Raw genomic sequence first — 15,120 nt, forward strand, 5'->3', positions numbered from 1 at the left:
GAGAGAGAAGCTCTCACTTCTCTCTAGAATTAGGATTAGGATTAGGTTTAGTTCTTAGATCTAGATTTTAATTCATCTTCTTCTACTTCTATCTTTTCAATTCCTTGTTGCTACATTCATCTTCTTCTACTCTTTTTTTGTAATTTCCTTTATGTTGTTCTTATATTTTGTTATAGATCTAGTATTTTTCCTTCTACATTCTTCCAATTCAATAAGAGGTAATTCATCATAAATGTGTCTTCTTTGCTCTTCCATTGTTGATCTCTTGTTTTTGTAGTTATAGATTCCTTTAATTCTTGCATTTAATAATGTTTACTTCTATTGCACTCTATGTTTTTGTTGAAATGTCTCTTTTAGTTTTAGTGTAGATTTTGTTCCTCTTGGCCTAGGTAGAGTAATTAGTGACACTTGAGTTATCTAATTCCTTTGTTGATTGATAATTGGAGAGATTGCTAATTGGTTTGGAGTGCACTAAAGCTAGTCCTTCCTTGGGAGTTGGCTAGAACTTGTGGCTCAAGTCAATTCATCCACTTGACTTTCCTTTATTTAGTAAGGGTTAACTAAGTGGTAGCAATGAACAATTCTCATCACAATTGAGAAGGATAACTAGGATAGGACTTCTAATTTTCATACCTTGCCAAGAGTCTTTTATAGTTGTTAGTTTATTTTCATTGCCATTTACTTTCATGCCTCTTATCAAAACCCCAAAACAACTCAAACCAATAACAAGACACTTTATTGTAATTCCTAGGGAGAACGACCCGAGGTTCAATACTTCGGTTTATAAAATTTAGGGGTTTGTTTTAGTGACAAACAACTTTTTGTATGAAAGGATTATTACTTGGTTTAGAAACTATACTTCGACGAGATTTTATTTGAGAAATTCTAAACCGTCAAAAATCCAATCATCAGAAGACAAGCCCATCACTAAGAAGAGGATGGAGCAAACAAGAGATCCCACTCACCATGAAATCCCTGAGACACCTCAAGGGATGCACTTTCCTCCACAAAACTATTGGGAGCAAATCAACACCTCCCTAGGAGAATTGAGTTCCAACATGGGACAACTAAGGGTGGAGCATCAAGAACATTCCATTCTCCTCCATGAAATTAGAGAAGATCAAAGAGTCATGAGAGAGGAGCAACAAAGGCAAGGAAGAGACATTGAGGAGCTCAAGCACTCCATAAGATCTTCAAGAGGAAGAACAAGCCGCCATCACTAAGGTGGATCCGTTCTTTAATCTCCTTGTTCTTTATTTTCCTGTTTTTCGAATTTTCATGCTTATGTTTATCTATGTTTGTGTCTTATGATCATTAGTGTCTTAGTGTCTATGCCTTAAAGTTATGAATGTCCTATGAATCCATCACCTTTCTTGAATGAAAAATGTTCTTAATTGAAAAAGAGAAGAATTGCATGAATTTTGAATTTTATAACAGATTAATTATATTGATGTGGTGGCAATACTTTTGTTTTCTGAATGTATGCTTAAACAGTGCATATGTATTTTGAATTTGTTGTTCATGAATGGTTGGCTCTTGAAAGAATGATGAAAAAGGAGACATGTTACTGAGGATCTGAAAAATCATAAAAATGATTCTTGAAGCAAGAAAAGGCAGTGAATACAAAAAAAAAGAAAAAAAGGGGAGAAAAACGAAAAAAAAAAAGAGAGAGAAAAAGAATAAAGTTTTGATCCAAGACAAAAAAAAGTGTGCTTAAGAACTCTGGACACCTCTAATTAGGGACTCTAGCAAAGCTGAGTCACAATCTGAAAAGGTTCACCCAGTTATGTGTCTGTGGCATGTATGTATCCGGTGGTAATACTGGAAGACAGAGTGCTTTGGGCCACGGCCAAGACTCATAAAGTAGCTGTGTTCAAGAATCATCATACTTAACTAGGAGAATCAATAACACTATCTGGATTCTGAGTTCCTATAGAAGCCAATCATTCTGAATTTCAAAGGATAGAGTGAGATGCCAAAACTGTTCAGAGGCAAAAAGCTAAAAGCCCCGCTCATCTAATTAATACTGATCTTCATAGATGTTTTTGGAATTCATTGCATATTCTCTTCTTTTATCTTATTTGATTTTTAGTTGCTTGGGGACAAGCAACAATTTAAGTTTGGTGTTGTGATGAGCGGATAATTTATACGCTTTTTGGCATTGTTTTTAGTATGTTTTTAGTATGTTTTAGTTAGTTTTTATTATATTTTTATTAGTTTTTATTTAAAATTCACTTTTCTGGACTTTACTATGAGTTTTTGTGTTTTTTTGTGATTTCAGGTATTTTCTGGCTGAAATTGAGGGACCTGAGCAAAAATCTGATTCAGAGGCTGAAAAGGACTGTAGATGCTGTTGGATTCTGACCTCCCTGCACTCGAAGTAGATTTTCCGGAGCTACATAGAGCCAATTGGCGCGCTCTCAATGGCGTTGGAAAGTAGACATCCTGGGCTTTCCAGCAATGTATAATAGTTCATACTTTTCCCGAGATTTGATTGCCCAAACTGGCGTTCCAAATCAGCTCAAAACTGCCCGGCGTTAAACGCCGGAACTGGCACAAGAATAGGAGTTAAACGCCCAAACGGGCACAAAAGCTGGCGTTTAACTCCAAGAAAAGTCTGTACACATGAAAACTTCAATGCTCAGCCCAAGCACACACCAAGTGGGCCCGGAAGTGGATTTTTATGTAATTTACTCATCTCTGTAAACCCTAGGCTACTAGTTCTCTACAAATAGGACCTTTTACTATTGTATTTTCATCTTGGTTCTTCTGGTTCCCTCTCTGGGGCCGAAGCCAATGATCACCTTTATCACTTATGCATTTTCAACGGTGGAGTTTCTACACACCATAGATTAAGGTGTGGAGCTCTGCTGTACCTCAAGTATTAATGCAATTACTATCGTTCTTCTATTCAATTCAACTTATTCTTGTTCTAAGATATTCATTTGTACCCAGGAACATGATGAATGTGATGATTATGTAACACTCATCATCATTCTCACTTATGAACGAGTGCCTGACAACCACTTCTGTTCTACAAGGAAACAAGGCTTGAATGTTTATCTCTTGGATCCCTTGATCGGAATCTTCGTGGTATAAGCTAAAATTGATGGCGGCATTCAAGAGAATCCGGAAGGTCTAAACCTTGTCTGTGGTATTCTGAGTAGGATTCAATGATTGAATGACTGTGATGAGCTTCAAACTCCTGAAGGCTGGGCGTTAGTGACAGACACAAAAGAATCAATGGATTCTATTCCAACCTGATTGAGAACCGACAGATGATTAGCCGTGCCGTGACAGGGTGCGTTGAACATTTTCACTAAGAGGACGGGATTGTAGCCACTGACAACGGTGATGCCCAACATACAGCTTGCCATGGAAAGGAGTAAGAAGGATTGGATGAAGACAGTAGGAAAGCAGAGAGACGGAAGGGACAAAGCATCTCCATACGCTTATCTGAAGTTCTCACCAATGAATTACATAAGTATCTCTATCTTTATTTTATGCTTTATTCATAAATCATCTATAACCATTTGAATCTGCCTGACTGAGATTTACAAGATGACCATAGCTTGCTTCATACCAACAATCTCCGTGGGATTGACCCTTACTTGCGTAAGGTTTATTACTCGGACGACCCAGTGCACTTGCTGGTTAGTTGTGCGAAGTTGTGATAAAGAGTTGAGATTGCAATTGAGCGTACCATGTTGATGGCGCCATTGATGATCACAATTTCGTGCACCATTTGCTTGACTAAATCAACCATTAAACTTAAATTTCTCAATCCTTCAATCCCTGTGGGATTGACCTCACTCCCGTGAGTTATTATTACTTGAAGCGACCCGGTACACTTGCTGGTGAGTTTTATGTTGGATCATTTTCCATACCATCAAGTTTTTGGTGCAGTTGCCGGGGATTGAATTTGATTGACAATGATTAAGTGAGGTGGTGGTCTAGATTAAGCATTTTTTCTTTTTTAACTAAGCATATTAACTGTTTGACACATTGTGTTACCTAACCCTCTAACCACATTCTAGCATTAGAATGTCCAGGCTTCATTTGGTTTGTTTGTGATTTTTGCAAGTCATGGAGGCTGAGGTGCGTGAAGAGGGAGTGAGCAACAATACCCAGCCTGCAAGAAGGGTGTTGGCCTCTTACACTATCCCCAATCCCAGACATTATGGGAGCAGCATCCTCACCCCAAATGTTCAAGCAAATGACTTTGAGTTGAAGCCTCAACTAATCACTTTGGTGCAGAACAATTGTGCTTATGGAGGTGGCCCTCTTGAAGACCCCAACCAACATTTGTCTCTTTTCTTAAGGAATTGTGAAACAATCAAGACAAATAGGGTTCATCCTGACATTTACAAAGTACTTCTGTTCCTATTTTCTTTGAGGGGCAATGCTACTCAATGGCTAAAAACCTTTCCCAAAAAGAGCATCAATAATTGGGATGAATTGGTGAGCAAATTCCTAGCCAAGTTCTACCCACCTCAGAGGGTCATCAAGCTGAAAGCAGAGGTGCAAACATTCATTCAAATAGATGGAGAGTCGCTGTATGATGCCTGGGAGAGATACAAGGACTTAATCAGGAAATGTCCCCCAGAAATGTTTAGTGAGTGGGATAGACTCCAAAACCTCTATGAAGGGTTGACCCAGAAAGCTCAGGAAGCATTAGATCATTTAGCAGGAGGCTCATTACAGCTAATGAAGACAGCAGAGGAAGCCCAAAACCTCATAGAAATGGTGGCAAACAATCAATACTTCTTTGCTCATCAAAGACAACGCCACCCAACCCAGAGAAAGGGTGCACTGGAGTTGGAAGTAGTGGACACTATTCTATCTCAAAACAAGGTGATGCACCAGCAAATCCAGCAACAACTTGAGCAAATGGCTATGAGAATTGACGGACTACAACTTGCTGCAGTGAATACACAAAGCCAATCTCAAACCTCACATGGGTGGAATCAATCTGAAGAAAGTTTTGGGACATTCAATTTTGAGCAACAAAGCCCTGAGCAGGTGCAATGCATGAATAACACTTCAGGTTCATTTCAATATAATTTTCATGGTGATACACACAAGACACTCTGGAAGACTCATTCTAATTCAAGGTGGGGTGAGCACCAGAATCAAGGACAAGGGGACTTCAACTATAGCAGCATTAGCAACACAAACAACCAAAGCCATTCATCAAATAATACTAACCAATTCAAAAACCCACAAAACACATACCACCAACCCCATAACAACTCACAAAACCACCAGAATAACTTTTTCACGTCCACATCCCACCCTCAAAATACCCCCATAATTAATTCAAACAACTTCCAGCAACAACCATCTCATTTCACACAACCACAACCAAATCCAGACTCTCAAAGAATCTCAAGTCTAGAGATAATGATGGAGAAACTCATAAAAAATCAAGAGATGGCAAGACAAGATCAGGAAACTGCAAGGAAAGATCAGGTCCTGGCATTCAAAAACCAAGAAGCCTCAATCAGAAACCTTGAGAGACACGTGGGGTAAATGGCTAAGCAAATTTCAGAAATGGATGAGAAGATAGCAAATACCTTCCCCAATGTCACTGAAGAACACCCAAGGGACAAAGGAAAAGCTACAAAGTTGGAGGAATGCAAGGCAATCACAGTGGGAAGTGAGAAGACTATGAAGAAGGAAACCATCAATCAGGAAAAACACAACAGAGAAGTTTCAAGAAGAGATAGAGGGGAGAAGTGAAGAGGATCAGAAAACCAAGAAGGCACAAATCTCAAAGGAAGACAAGCACATCCTTGAACCACAGCTACAAGAGAAGAAGGAAGGGGTGAGGCCATATGTCCCCAAACTTCCATACCCTCAGAGGTTCAAAAAGGAAAACGAGGATAAGCAATACTCAAAATTTCTGGACATATTCAAGACACTCAGCATCAATATTCCTTTCTTAGAAGCACTTGAACAGATGCCATTGTATGCCAAATTTATGAAGGAAGTGTTGACAAAGAAAAAGTCCCTAAAAGAAGGACAAATTGTTGAGATGACAAAGAAATGTAGTGCTATTCTCCAAAAAGAGTTGCCAGAGAAGAAAGATGATTCTGGGAGTTTTTACATACCTTGCACCATAGGAAAATAACAATTGAGAAGTCATTCTGTGACCTCGGTGCAAGCATAAACTTGATGCCTTTGTCTCTAATGAGAAAGCTTCAAATTTCTAAGCTGAAGTCCACACGAATAGCACTCCAAATGGCTGACAAATTGATGAGCGGATATTTTATATACTTTTTGGGGGTAATTTCATGTAGATTTCAGTATGTTTTAGTTAGTTTTTAGTAGATTTTTATTAGTTTTTAGGAAAAAATCATATTTCTGGACTTCACTATGAGTTTGTGTATTTTTTTGTGATTTCAGGTATTTTCTAGCTGAAATTGAGGGAGCTGAGCAAAAATCTGATTCAGGCTGAAAAATGACTACTGATGCTGTTGGATTTTGACCTCTGTGTACTCGGAATGGATTTTTTGGAGTTACAGGAGTCCAATTGGTGAGCTCTCAATTGGGTTGGAAATTAGACATCCAGGACTTTCCAGTAATATATAATAGTTCATACTTTACGTGAAAATAGACGACGTTAACTGGCATTCAACGCCAGTTCCACGTTGCAATCTGGCGTTCAGCGCCAGAAACAGGTTACAAGTTGGAGTTCAACGCCAGAAACAGGTTACAACCTGGCGTTCAACTCCAAAAATAGCCCAGGCACGTGAGAAGCTTAAGTCTCAGCCCCAGCACACACCAAGTGGGCCCCAAAAGTGGATTTCTGCACTATCCATCTTAGTTTACTCATTTTCTGTAAACCTAGGTTACTAGTTTAGTATTTAAACAACTTTTAGAGACTTATTTTGTATCTCATGACATTTTTAGATCTGAATTTTTATACTCTTTGACGGCATGAGTCTCTAAACTCCATTGTTGGGGGTGAGGAACTCTGCAGCGTCTCGATGAATTAATGCAATTATCTCTATTTTCCATTCAAACACGCTTGTTCCTATCTAAGATGTTCATTCATGCTTCACCATGAAGAAGGTGATGATCCGTGACACTCATCACCTTCCTCAATCCATGAACGTGTGCCTAACAACCACCTCCGTTCTACATTAGATCGAAAATTTATTTTGGTTTTCTAAAAATTTTAAGTTTGGTGTTCTTTCTTTTGTTCTTGTTGTTCTTGTGAATCTTCAAGGTGTTCTTGAGTCTTCCTTGTGTTTTGATCTTAAAATTTTTAAGTTTGGTGTTCCTTGGTGTTTTTCCTCCAAAATTTTTGAAAACAATAAGTATTGTGTCTTTTGTGTGTTTTTCTCTTTCATCATAAAATTCAAAATTTAAAAAATATCTTTTCTAACTAATTTTAAGCCATATTTTTGAATATTTTTTTAAAAAAAATTTAGATTTCAATTTCAAAAATATCCTAACCACTTTCTCTCTCCTCACTTTTTCGAAAATCCTCATAAAATATTTTTAATTTTTTTATTTTGTTTTATTTTCATTTTTATTTATTTTTATTTTCATTGTCGTCTTTATTTTATCTTATTTTATTATTATTATTTTGAAATTTTTCTATATAATAAAATAAATAAAATAAATTCACATCATCTCCCTTTCTCCATTATGGACTTAAGTGGAAATGAACAGTCCAGAAGGACTCTGGGGTCATATGCTAACCCCACTACTGCTTCATACGGGAGTAGTATTTGTATACCCTCCATTGGAGTCAGTAGTTTTGAGTTGAATCCTTAGCTCATTATCATGATGCAGCAAAGTTGCCAGTATTCCGGTCTTCCACAGGAAGAACCTACAGAATTTCTGGCACAATTTTTACAAATTGCTGACACAGTACATGATAAGGAAGTAGATCAGGATGTCTACAGATTATTAATGTTTCCATTTGCTGTAAAGGACCAAGCTAAGAGGTGGTTAAATAACCAACCTAAGGACAGCATAAAGACATGAAAACACTTATCAGAAAAATTCCTGAATCACTATTTTCCTCCAAAACGGATGACACAGCTAAGGCTGAGTGATGAGCAGATAATTTATACGCTTTTTGGCACTATTTTTAGTATGTTTTTAGTGCATTTTAGTTAGTTTTTAGTATGTCTTTGTTTTTAGTTAAAATTCACTTTTCTGGGCTTTACTATGAGTTTGTGTGTTTTTCTGTGATTTCAGGTAATTTCTGGCTGAAATTGAGGGACTTGAGCAAAAATCTGATTCAGGGGCTGAAAAAGGACTACAGATGCTGTTGGATTCTGACCTCCCTGCACTCGAAGTGGATTTTCTGGAGCTACAGAAGCCCAATTAGCGCGCTCTTAATTGCGTTGAAAAGTAGACATCCTGGACTTTCCAAAAATGTATAATAGTCTATACTTTGCTCGAGATTTGATGGCCCAAACCGGCGTTGCAAATTAGCTTCAGAATTCCCAGCGTTCAACGCCGTAACTGGCACAAAAATTGGAGTTAAACGCCCAAACTGGCACAAAAGCTGGCGTTTAACTCCAGAAAAAGTCTCTACACATGAAAGCTTTAATGCTCAGCCCAAGCACACACCAAGTGGACCTCGGAAGTGAATTTTTATGTCATTTACTCATTTCTGTATATCCTAGGTTACTAGTTCACTATAAATAGGATATTTTGACACTGTATCTTTACCGGATGACACATTACACATTTCTTATTGTATCTTCTACAGCATTAGCCTCTAAACCCCATGGTTGGGGGTGAGGAGCTCTGCTGTGTCTTGATGGATTAATGGAATCACTACTATTTTTCAATCAATCACGCTTACTTCTATTCTAAGATATCACCTGTTCTTCAACTTGATGAATGTGAAGATCCGTGACACTCATCATCATTCTCACCTATGAACGTGTGCCTGACAACCACCTCCGTTCTACTTTAGATTGAGTGAATATCTCTTGGATTCCTTAATCAGAATCTTCGTGGTATAAGTTAGAATTGATGGCGGCATTTAAGAGAATCCGGAAGGTCTAGACCTTGTCTGTGGTATTCTGAGTAGGATTCAAGGATTGAATGACTGTGACGAGCTTTAAACTCCTGAGGGCTGGGCGTTAGTGACAGACGCAAAAGAATCACTGGATTCTATTCCAACCTGATTGAGAACCGACAGATGATTAGCCGTGCTGTGACAGAGCGCGTTGAACATTTTCACTGAGAGGATGGGAGGTAGCCATTGACAACGGTGAAACCCTACATACAGCTTGCCATGGAAGGAGCCTTGCGTGCATGAAGAAGAAGACAGTAGGAAAGCAGAGATTCAGAAGATAGAGCATCTCCAAGACCTCAACATGTTCTCCATTACTGCAAAACAAGTATTTATTTCATGTTCTTTTACTCTTCACAATTAAACCTGAGAATTATTGATATCCTAACTAAGAGTTACAAGATAACCATAGCTTGCTTCAAGCTGACAATCTCCGTGGGATCGACCCTTACTCCCGTAAGGTATTACTTGGACGACCCAGTGCACTTGCTGGTTAGTTGTGCGGAATTGCAAGAGTGTGATTGCAATTTCGTGCACCAAGTTTTTGGCGCTATTGCCAGGGATTGTTCGAGTTTGGACAACTGACGGTGTATCTTGTTGCTTAGATTAGGACTGTTTTATTTTTGTTGGTTTAGAGTCTTTTATTCGAGTTTAGTTTCATATTTTAAGTTTGGTGTCAATTGCATGTTTTTGTTTTCTTTTAATTTTTTGAATTTGCATGTTCTTAGTCCCTTCTTGATCTTTAAAAAATTCTAAGTTTGGTGTGTTCTTTGTGTTTTCCTTTAAATTTTTGAAAATTTGTGTTTGATTTTCTAAAAATTTTAAGTTTGGTGTCATTTTGTTGTTTTTCTCTTTCCTCATTTCAAAAATCAAATCTTTTTCAAAATAAATTTCAATCATATCTTTTTAATTGCTAATTCCAAAATCTTTTTAATTAATTAATGGATTTAGTTTTCAATTTGCTTTGATTTTATTTTCTTTTAGTTTTCGAAATTTTACTTTATTTTCTTTTCCATTTATTTTATTATTTTTGGTCAATTTTAATTAAAAACGAAAAAATATATAATAATATCCACATTATCTCCCTTTCTCCATCATGGACCTAAGTGGAATTGAGCAGTCCAGAAGGACTCTAGGGTCATATGCTAACCCCATCACATCTGCATATGGGAGTAGCATTTGTATACCTCCCATTAAAGCAAGCAGCTTTGAGCTAAACCCTCAACTCATTATCATGGTGCAGCAAAACTGCCAGTATTTCGGTCTTCCACAGGAAGAACCTACTGAGTTTCTGGCATAATTCTTACAAATTGCTGACACAGTACGTGATAAAGAGGTGGATCAGGATGTCTACAGATTATTACTGTTTCCATTTGCTGTAAAAGATCAAGCTAAGAGGTGGTTAAATAACCAACCCACAGCAAGCATAAAAACATGGAGACAGTTATCAGACAAATTCCTGAATCAATTTTACCCTCCAAAAAGGATGACACAGCTAAGGCTGGACATCCAAGGCTTTAAACAAGAGGACAATGAATCCCTTTATAATTCCTGGGAGAGGTACAGAGGTATGCTAAGAAAATGCCCCTCTAAAATATTTTCAGAGTGGGTACAGTTAGACATCTTCTATTATGGGCTCACAGAAAAAGCTCAGATGTCTTTAGACCACTCAGCTGGTGGATCTATACACATGCGGAAGACGATTGAAGAGGCTCAAGAGCTCATAGATACAGTTGCTAGAAATCAACATTTATACTCAAGCAGTAAGTCCTCTATAAAAGAAGAAGCTATGGCAGTAACTGTAGATCCTAACCCTCAAGAACAGATGGTCGAGCTTAATCAGCAATTACTCATGATGTCAAAACAGTTAGCAGAATTTAAAGAGATGCTCCATGAAACTAAAATTGCTAACAAGAATATGGAAGCACAATTAAATCAGACAAGACAGCAACTATTTAAACAGATAACAGAAGAATGCCAAGCTGTTAAATTAAGGAGTGGGAAAACATTGAATGTATCAACTCAAAGCATCAGAAAGCTAAGAAAGGAACAACTGACAGAGGATAACAAAATCACTGTCCAAAATCCCTCTGAGGACAGTAAGAGCCCAGAGAGGAATACTTCTGGCGTTCACACGCCAGAAAGGGGGGGAAAGTTGGCGTTAAACGCCCATTCCCTGCCCAGTTCTAGCGTTTAAACGCCAGCAAGGGGGGAAAAGTTGGCGTTAAACACCCATTCCTCACCCAATCCTGGCGTTCAAACGCCAATGAGGAATCAGACACCTGAGAGTGCTGATAGTAACCCCTCTAAGAAGGCTTCTCCAACCACTTCAGTAGGAAATAAACCTGCAGCAACTAAGGTTGAAGAGTATAAAGCCAAGATGCCTTATCCTCAGAAACTCCGCCAAGCAGAACAGGATAAGCAATTTGCCCGCTTTGCAGACTATCTCAGGACTCTTGAAATAAAGATTCCGTTTGTAGAAGCACTTGAGCAAATACCTTCTTATGCTAAGTTCATGAAAAAGATCTTAAGTCATAAGAAGGATTGGAGAGAAACTGAAAACGTATTTCTCACTGAAGAATGTAGTGCAGTCATTCTGAAGAGCTTACCAGAAAAGCTTCAAGATCCAGGAAGCTTTATGATACCATGCACATTAGAAGGTGCTTGTACCAAGACAGCCCTATGTGACCTTAGAGCAAGTATCAATCTAATACCCACATCCACTATCAGAAAGCTTGGGCTGACTGAAGAAGTCAAACCAATCCGGATATGCCTCCAACTTGCTGATGGCTCCATTAAACACCCATCAGGCATAATTGAGGACATGATTGTCATGGTTGGGCCATTCGCCTTCCCAACTAACTTTGTAGTGCTGGAAATGGAGGAGCACAAGAGTGCAACTCTCATCCTAGGAAGACCCTTCCTAGCAACTGGATGAACTCTCATTGATGTACAAAAAGGGGAAGTAACCCTGAGAGTCAATGAAGATGAGTTCATGTTGAATGCTGTCAAAGCTATGCAGCATCCAGACACATCAAATGACTGCATGAGCGCTGATATTATTGACTCTTTAGTGGAAGCGATCAATATGACTGAGAATCTCGAATCAGAGCTAGAGGATATCTTTAAAGATGTTCAGCCTGACCTGGAGGAACCAGAGGAAATAAAAGAACCTCTAAAAATTCCTTAGGAAGAGGATAAGCCTCCTAAACCCGAGCTCAAGCCACTACCACCATCCCTGAAGTACGCATTTCTGGGAGAAGGTGACACTTTTCCAGTGATTATAAGCTCTGCTTTAAACTCACAGGAAGAGGAAGCACTAATTCAAGTGCTAAGGACACATAAGACAGCTCTTGGGTGGTCCATAAGTGATCTTAAAGGCATTAGCCCAGCAAGATGCATGCACAAAATCCTATTAGAAGATAATGCCAAGCCAGTGGTTCAACCACAGAGGCGGCTAAATCCAGCCATGAAGGAGGTGGTGCAGAAAGAGGTCACTAAGTTACTAGAGGCTGGGATTATTTATCCTATTTCTGATAGCCCCTGGGTGAGCCCTGTCCAAGTTGTCCCTAAGAAGGGAGGCATGACAGTGGTTCATAATGAAAAAAATGAACTGGTTCCCACAAGAACAGTTACAGGATGGCGTATGTGTATTGACTACAGAAGGCTCAATACAGCCACCAGAAAGGATCATTTTCCTTTACCATTCATAGACCAGATGCTAGATAGACTAGCAGGTCATGAATATTATTGCTTTTTGGATGGCTATTCAGGTTACAACCAAATTGCAGTAGATCCTCAGGACCAAGAGAAAACAGCATTTACATGTCCTTCTGGAGTATTTGCCTACAGAAGGATGCCTTTTGGTCTGTACAATGCATCTGCAACCTTTCAGAGGTGCATGCTCTCTATCTTCTCAGATATGGTAGAGAAATTTCTGGAAAAGAAGGGAGAATCAAGTTTTGTGTTGGAACAATTGGAGGAGCCTATGATCATTGAAGAAAGGGAAGAAGTGGTTGAAGATCTAGGAGATGTTGAAAGTCCATGGGAATGTAGCATCATGGAGAACTCTTCCAAGAAGCTTGATATTGATGTTGAGGAGGGTGCGCAACCTCCAAGGCATACCATCATTGAAGACTTGGAAGAAGCTTATCAAGAGATGGATTCAATCATGGATGAATTTCTATCTACAATCGAATCCTCTCCCATTGGACATGGAGTTGAAGCTATAGAAGAGTGTGTACAACCTCCCACAGAAAACGAAAATGGCATGGTGTATATCGAAATTGAAGAATATGAAGAGGTTGATCAAGAGATGAACTCATTCATCGATGAATTCCTATCCAAAATTGAATCACCTCCCATTAAACAAAATGTCAACACCAAGCCATGTAACAAAAGGGAAAAGGTTGAAATTGAAGAAGCTTGTGAAGAGGTGGAAACAACCAAAGAAGAGCACAAAGAGGTAAATCTTGCATTATCTAAGTGTGGGGAAGCCTCCCTTCCCAAGTCACCATCCAACACAACATTTAAGTGGGTAAAATCTCTCTCCCTAAGCTTTAATTTCTCACTTGAATATGGTTTGATTGAAAATGATGGTCAACTTAAAACTCTTTGTGGAATTAAACGTAAGAAAGAGTTGTGTAGTGGTTGGAGAATTGGTGTTAAGCTCACTAAGGTCAAGGTCTCAAGGTATAGGGATGATGTTGGGACAAGGATTACCTTGTATGGATCTAAAAGGAAGTATTGGTGGAGTAAAGAGAATCCTGTGTATCCACCACATTTCTGTCAACCACCCATCCGACAAAATCATGGAACTCAACTAACGGATGGATGCGAGAATAAGATATGGGATCCCGGTTCGATATGTGAAGACAAAATATGGGGACTCGTATTTTGGGTGGAATTCTGCCCAAGCCTAATAAAAATGGTTGGAAATTCTGTCAACCAATTGAGGAGCATGGATCCTTGGAGATTCAAGGATGAGTACAAACATAAGCCACCATGACAACAAGCCTCTCAAATGTCCAACTTAAGGACTTAAACTAAAAGTGCTAGGTGGGAGACACCCCACCATGGTAAACTCTTTCCAATCTTTTACATTTACTTAATAAGTGATTTGAGTTACCATTGTAGGTAGATGTTGCATACAAAATTGTTTGTACAATTTAATTGATAGCTTAGTCATATGCATGTTGTGTTTAGTGGTAGATGAATAATGTCAAAATTGCATTTTTTGTGAATTGTATGATGGTTGAGTGAATAAAGAGTTGTGAACATTAAGGGGAGCACCCAGTAATTGTTCTCTGATAAAAAAAAAAGGGGGGGGGGGGATGGGCGCGAGCGCACCATATACGCGCACGCGTCCCTGTATGGATGCACCATGAGCCACAATCCAGAGAGTTGGGCCTCCCTTGGGCAAACATTATGCCTTGAGCCCAACTCGACCCGCGCGGACGCGCACAACGTGCGTGCGCGCCGTTTTTAAGAACATGGACATCCATGCGGACGCGCACTTGCCGCGCTCGCGTCCATGCGTGCTGCCACCACTCTAGGCCACGGACCCGAGAGTTGGGCGTGCCTCAAGCCCACTCTAAGCCTCAGACCCAATCTAATGTACGCGTGCGCGCACTGCACGCGCACGCGCCCATACCTACTCTGCCACCCACGCTAGAGCGCACTGCACGCTCACGCGTGGATCTCCAATTCTTCTCACTGCGCGCGAACGCGCACATGCCGCGTGCGCGCCGATCTGATTGCGCGACTTCCAGGCCACTCTCCAGAGAGTTAGGCCTGGGTTGGGCCAACTCTCTGCCTCTAGCCCAACCTCATGCACGCGTGCGCACATTGTACGCGCGCGCGTCCCTTCCTAATGTGCTTATCCACGTTCGAGCGTGTTGTACGCGCACGCGTAGGACCCAAGTTTCATCAAGGGACGCGGACGCGCATGTGGCGCGCGCGCGTCGATTTAAAAATAGGGATAACCCTAAGTGTGCGTCGCGCACACCACCCCAAAACCTCCATCTTCTTCTTCCTCCTCTCTCGCCCCCAACTGCCGTCGTAGTAGCAGC

Source organism: Arachis hypogaea, chromosome 1 (assembly GCF_003086295.3).
Source record: "Arachis hypogaea cultivar Tifrunner chromosome 1, arahy.Tifrunner.gnm2.J5K5, whole genome shotgun sequence".
Taxonomy (NCBI): Eukaryota; Viridiplantae; Streptophyta; class Magnoliopsida; order Fabales; family Fabaceae; genus Arachis; species Arachis hypogaea.